Genomic DNA, 7,224 nt, shown 5'->3' on the forward strand with positions numbered 1-7,224 from the left:
ATGTTCTATCATCCAGCAAGCTTAGAGCTCTTAATAACTTGTATGTAGCACCGGACGAGATGAAGTGCTGCCCAAAAACCATATAGTATGGGGTCGTACCTAAACTAGAGTGAACAGCTGACCTAAGTGCACAACAAATACTGCTCAATTGTTCGTCCCAATCCTTTTGGTCACTTCGCACATACGACCGTATGGCAGAAATCACCGAACGATTAACCCGCTCTGACGCATTAGCTTGCGCCGAATGAAAGGCGGTAAAAGTATGAGATACTTTGTACTCCCTCAGAAACCTCTGGAAAGCTTCTGACTTGAATTGAGACCCATTATCGGATACTATGCTTTCTGGAACGCCGAATGTGTGAAAGAGCTCCTGCTGCATGTACTTAATTATCACATCCGCTGTGAGTTTCTTAACAGCCTTCAGAAATACGAATTTGCTATAGTGATCTAGTATGATAAATATCCCAATGTTTCCACTCCTCGATCGGGGATACGGGCCTAAAAAATCTATATAAAGTTTTTGAAAAGGTCTTTCCGATTCTGGAGCCATCCCCATGGGCGGTCTCAATGCACAATTCGGCGGCTTAGTCATCTTGCAGATATCACACGCTTGAATGTACTCCTTCACATCCTTCACTAGTCTTGGCCAATAATAATACCTTCTTAACCTCTCCAAAGTTTTGTGAACTCCTCCATGCGAAGCTAAAGGATCGTCGTGAGCATTTTTGAGAACTTCGCCCACCAAGCCCTTAGGGATCCATAACTTCCAGCAGAAATTGTCATGCATCGGCTCCCCAGATGTATGCTCCATTTTACGATATACAAAACCATCGGCTTCTTTTAGATCTGGAAGTCTGCCAGAGTTGGCTTTAACATTTTCGATCAATTCAAGGTATTCGGGATCCTTAAACTGTACAGACTCTAAGTCAACGAGCAAACCATGGCTGGCGTCTATAGCTGCCATTTCCTCCTCATTAACCCGAGATAAAGCATCCGGGACTACATTTAGCTTACCGCTGCGATGCTCGATCCTAAAACTAAAACTTTGCAGTTTCAATGCCCACCTAGCAAGCCTAGAATGCAGATCCGTCTGCGACATTAACCATTTAAGCGACGCGTGGTCAGTGATAATGGTAAATTCGTGACCCTCGACATAGGCTCTAAATCTCTTTACACATATAATGGCAGCCAGACACTCTTTTTCGCTTACCGTGTATGACTTTTGGGCTTTATTTAGCTTCTTTGAAACGAAAGCTATTGGACACTCCTCGCCACTAGAAGATTTTTGTACTAACACGCCGCCTACCCCGGTATTGCTAGCATCACAGTGAATATAAAAAGGCTGACTAAAATCTGGGCTGCGTAGCACTGGCGCAAAGCAAAGCATCTCTTTTAATTTTTCAAATGCTCGCTCGCCTTCTGGCGTCATTACAAATTTTTGTCTGGGCTTTAAGAGATCCGTTAGAGGAGCTGCTACAGATGCGAAATTGCTGATAAATTTCCGGTACCAGCCGACCATACCGAGAAACCTCCTCATGGCTTTTAATGATCTGGGCAATGGAAAATTTGTCATTGCTGATATTTTATCCGGATCCGTTCGCACTACTCCTTCTCCAACTATGTGGCCCAAATATTTGACACTTTTCATACAAAATTTGCTCTTCTCTACATTCAGTGTTAAACCCGCAGAACGAATGCGACTCGCCACAGAGCTTAAAACTTTTAAATGACTATCAAAACTATCGGATACAATGAGCAAATCGTCGAGGTATACAAAAACTTCGTTCCTCAGCTCAGCTGGTATGACTCTATCCATCAACCTAGTCATTGTCTGCGAGGCATTCGAAAGCCCGAAAGGCATTACTTTATATTGGTATAATGGCTTTCCAGGAATTGTAAACGCCGTTTTGTCGCGCGACTGAGGATCTAAAGGAATTTGCCAATAGGCATCTTTAAGATCCAGGCTGGAAATGAAATTAGCTTTGGGAAGACGACTAAGAATCCCATCAATCTGGGGCAAAGGATATGCATCTTTCTTCGTCACGGCATTTACCTTTCGGCTATCCAGGCACAGACGCACTTTTCCTGGCTTCTGAACTAAAACAACTGGCGAAGACCAGGGACTTTCCGACTCTTCAATAACCCCAAGCTTGAGCATACGGTTGACTTCTGCGTAAAGCAACTTTTCTACCGCTGGCGAAACCGGAAAATGTCTTTGTTTTACGGGTTTTGCTTCTCCCACATCAATCGAATGAGAAAGCAGACTAGTTTTTCCCAAACCCGAGACAGCAAAGGACGGAAACTGATTTATAACTACTTGCAACTTGGCTTGCTGAGCCTCAGACAACAAGTGAGCATCACTAGTCAACTCCGCTATGCTCATAGTGGAGGGCAAAAGATCAAATGCAGACCAAAAGTCAATTCCTAAATACAAATCCTGGCTCAGTGAGGGGATGATATACAATTCTATTTCTCTTATTTTCTCTTCATGCTGAACTGTTGTTTTGAAACGCCCTACCACTTCCTGTTTTTGCCCATCAGCTGTTTTTGCTGTAGTTGCCACTCTCTTAAACGGAATTCTTTGCCTTATGACCATTTCGGCCAACTTTCCACCTATCGCACTTATGGATGCACCTGTGTCTAAAAGACCGAGTACTACTCTATCTAAAAGGCGAACTTCCGCGTACGGACGCCTATCTGGGTTCTTGTATCTTATCGCGTTTATATTTTTCGCCGCCCGCCAAAAATTTCTCATTCTTTTTGCGTTGCGAGAGTCTGATCTTGCCAATTTAGTTTTTAAAGCTGGCAGCGTATGTGATGAATTTTTATGACAATTGATTTTATCGGACTTTTTATATGTATTTGGTGGGCTTAAAGGAATTATTGGCTGACATCTTGGTTGGCTGGCTTTCGAGGAACACACGGCTGATGTCGGGGTCGTGTGTTCTGCTTGCCGTTTTTTTGGCATTTAATACACGATGGTTTGTAGGTATTTGGTGTGCCACAGCCATAGCAAAACATCTTCCTTCTCTCCTCACAATCGTGATAACGATGCCCCTCTCTCCTACAATTCCAGCAAACCAAGGCAATTGCATCTATTTCTGCCCCCAAATCTGCATCCGAAAACTCCGAAGCATCATCCGAAAGATACTCTGGTACCAATTCAGATACTTGTTTGCGATATGGAACTGCCTTCTGGTACCCATAGCTACGCCTCACGTCTTCCAAGAAACTTTCCCTACGTCGACAGATATCTCGTAGCTTTTGAACAGAATCTATGCTAACGTTTAGGAGTTCGTGTCTGATTTCCGGTCGTAAGTTCCTACGAAGCGTTTCTATCAAATCTTTTTCTGGCATGGGTACTTCCAAGCAGTCAGTAATCTGCACGATCGCATCATAAAAGGCATCGAAATTTTCCCTCTCTTTTTGCTTTCTATCCCTAATAGATTCTCTTAGGTCGACGTCTGTTCGAGTATCCCGAAACTGTTTGCGCAAAGCCTCGGTGAGCAAATCCCATCTGGTACTATCGGATGTCTTATGGAAACGCCAATAAAATTCGCGGGCCTTTCCATCGAACAAAACACTAGCATTGCTGCAAACCAGATCGAACCTCGACTTGAGCGTTTGGTGTGTTAATGCCTCAACTCGATATAGGAATTTATCCACACTCAATCCATCTTGTCCCCCATTAAACCTCAATTTCCAGCTGCTGATTATTTGACCAACTTTATCGGGACGGGTGGCCAAATCGGAATTAGAAAAGGCTGAAATTGGCCTGGCCTCTATCTCGATTTCTCCGACTTCTGAAGGAACTCTGGAGTTAGGAAGAGATCCTACCGGTCTAGGCAACGCTTGAAACTCCGCTGCTATATTAGCTTGAATTAAGCGGGCCATCTGATCGGACAGCTGCGACAGTAAATCATGTTGCAAGCTTTTTAATTGCTGGGACACAATGTTGCCGATCGCCTCAGCATCGGCGGTGCTAGTGGCCGGTTTTCCCGCCGCGCTTCCAGGGACTTTGGGCTTTGCGCCTTCTCCCTTGGGCCTACAAAGTGGGCAGTTTCCCTTGGCTTTAGCATGGCTTTCCAAGCACTCCTTGTGGAACTCGTGTCCACATTTTGCACGTCCTACTTGGTCTGACGACAAGGTTTTGTCGCAGAGCACGCATTTGTATGACCCAGAAGCCTCGGTGTCCATGACTTCTTAATACACCCTTATGTTCCTATGAAAAATTAATTTCCCAAAACCAATACCAGCAGCCAATTCAAATACAAATATAGCTTGCTGTGAGCCGCACCAAACACTAAATAAACGTAAACAAAAACTAAAAAAAATAAAATACAACCTAAATTACCTAAAATTAAAATTTAAAAATACAAATTTATGTTTCTATAGATACTTTTTATCCAAGTTCCAATCCTAAAGTTTGCTGTTCGAATTATTGTATGCTATCAACAAGTTCGATCGAGCCGGCTGTTCAAACTTCGAACTTGAGAATTAAAATGTTGGCTTATTTATAAACTTGATTAAATGTAAATAAGGGATTGTAAATATATAAGAAGATTGTATTATAAAAATTGTTTAAAATGTAAAAATATAACAAGAACAATAAACGCAAACCAAATCAAAAATCAATATCAAAATACTGGCCAGCAAGCATAGCTAAATGCCTGCAGAATAAATCGCTTAATTGCAAGCAAAAGGTTTCAAACAGCGCAAAAGAGAATTGAAAAAAAGTTGAGTGCGCTGCTTATCGCTTATTAGCGACAACAACAACGACACGTGTTTGCCGTGGTCAGCTGCTATGCAAAAACCTTCGCCGTCTGATCTCCAGCCGACAAACACTTGCACTCACTTGAATGTTGGGCATATGCCTTTACCTGTTAATCGTGGCCTGAGAGTATTTTCTAAAATATTTTGCCTCAGTAAATCCTATGCGAAATGCTAAAAGCCTATGTCCAACTAGGGAATTGTTGTGCACCTCTGCCATGCTAATCATCCGTGGTCGAATGCCTCGCTTCTGAAAGCGATTGTACTCGCTAGTCCTATGCGACTGATCTGCACTAGCTCGGGCTGCACTGTGTAGAGTATACACAAGTCGACTTGCTTTAACTCAGCCGCTGTCTGTAGTGGCCGGCTTGACAGTCTTAAACGATTGTCTTTGCTATCCGTCTTCCTGTACTTCCGAGCAAACCTGAGTTAAATCAAACCTATTATTTTTTCCTTTTTTTTTTAAAACCGGAGCAACAGTAGCTATGTGACTTAAATGTACCCACAAATTTGTCATAGCCCACTCCTTGATTATTAAAATTTATACAGCTAAGTTACATGTGTGTGTGAGTCACATATAAATGCATATGTGGCCCCACGTTGGGCGCCAATCAATTTATCATTATTATTAGGATTTAATAATTTATAAATGTAACGGGTAGCTTCATTATAAATTATCACAGGCGAGATGTTGAAGGTGAAGCACAAGCGCACGCGGAATAGTTGTCCGGCTGGCGGCTCGTCGGCTAAGGCTTGTGTTCACTTTTGCCTATCAATATTGATACCTTAATATCGCGTGCAACGACAACAAACCGGAACGATAGAGACACACATGTAACTATTACTGCTGGAAAAGAAAAATGACCCTAATGCTGCTGAATTCCCCTTTTTGCCCCCTCAGATGTTGTGGAGGTCCAGTCTAGCCCACCCTTCCTTTGGTCGCTCCATCCACCTGCTCAATAGCCTGAGCGACCCCTTTTCTTAAGCGCTACCCCTACATCTGCATTTCGCTAGCTGCGGCCAATCTCAAATTTTCTTAGAACATTATAAAAATTTTATTACCAGCTAAAAACATTCTTAACACTAAACATAATCATAGATTTACTTATAGACATGTATAAATACGACATATATCTTAGTAATATCCAAATAAGAGTGTGTAAACATTAACTGTGAGAAATGCGTAAATTGATTCGTAGTATTTCTTTCTTTTTCTTAATAAAAATCAAAATTTAGGCCAATGGGAAGGGGAAATTCAATCCGCGTAAAATAGAAATTAAATTAAATACGAATAAAAAATTACAGCTGCCGACAAATTATCCCGTGCGATTGAGTCGGAACCAAAATTGAGTTTTTTTTCTCTGCTTTAGAGTGATTTGGATTTCACTCATTTTTTTTCGCTCCTTCTATACCGTCGTTCGAGGTTATAACATTATACTTTTACTTTTTATTTTATTTTTTTTTGAACCCGATCATATATTTTTTTGTACGAAATGAGATTCAAATTGGGTTTTCTCACTCACCGATAATTAATCCAATCCATCGACGAAAGCGCTTTCCTCGGGATGCGATGAGCTATGGGGTTAAGATTGCAAATACAAAACAAAAAGGAACAGAAAAAAAACCAAAATTAGCTGCCGCACCTCATCACACCGCACTGCACTTTTTTTCTTTACACAATTTTGGGGTTTTCTAGATCGACATTCGCCTTGCCACTGCCATCATTAACAATTATCGAAAAGAACTTAATTAACTAATAAATTAACCTAAAAAAAATTCATCACTTAATTTCTGGATGACACTTATCCGGGCTAGGTCATCATCTTTCCCTCTTGGGTCGTTTTCGCGGCCAAACTTTCCGGGTGATATTACAGCATTACTTGACCCAAACGCGGTGCCAATTCTAGGTTTATCTGCCTCTTTTTAGAGCAGATCGCGCGCCGCCGTCATACGCGAATTAGAGGAGAAACGTAACTAAATCTGCGCTCGATCGAACATCTCCCTTTAACAGTCGAACTCAAGACATCGGGAGTTTTGCCCTGATTTGCTTTGTGCGTTTTCGGTGTGGGTGTTTGATTGTTTTTACATACGAGCGCCGCTCGGCCCGCCCGCAAGAGATGAAGTTAGGGCCGTATGCCCGCTTAGCACAACTTTTACACAACTAAATGCCCGTAATTTCCAATTTTAAATCGGCTGCGCTGGCTCGACGGTTGCTCTAGGTTCGATGTGCGCTCGAGATGCTGGTTGCGCCTGCGCCGACTGCCGGTTTTATTCGCCTTGCCTTCGCTTCTTGGGCCTTGGTATTCTCGCCCCTGCGCTCGCCTGATTTAACAAAAAAAAACCACTGAGGAACTGCTAGGATTTCCCCTTTATTCTTTAAAAAACTCACCCCAGACCGCTGCACAAACGTCCGGGAATCCAAAATTTTCCCTTGGCGTTGGAACTTCTACACTC

This window comes from Drosophila elegans, unplaced genomic scaffold (assembly GCF_018152505.1).
Source record: "Drosophila elegans isolate 14027-0461.03 unplaced genomic scaffold, ASM1815250v1 contig_153, whole genome shotgun sequence".
Taxonomy (NCBI): Eukaryota; Metazoa; Arthropoda; class Insecta; order Diptera; family Drosophilidae; genus Drosophila; species Drosophila elegans.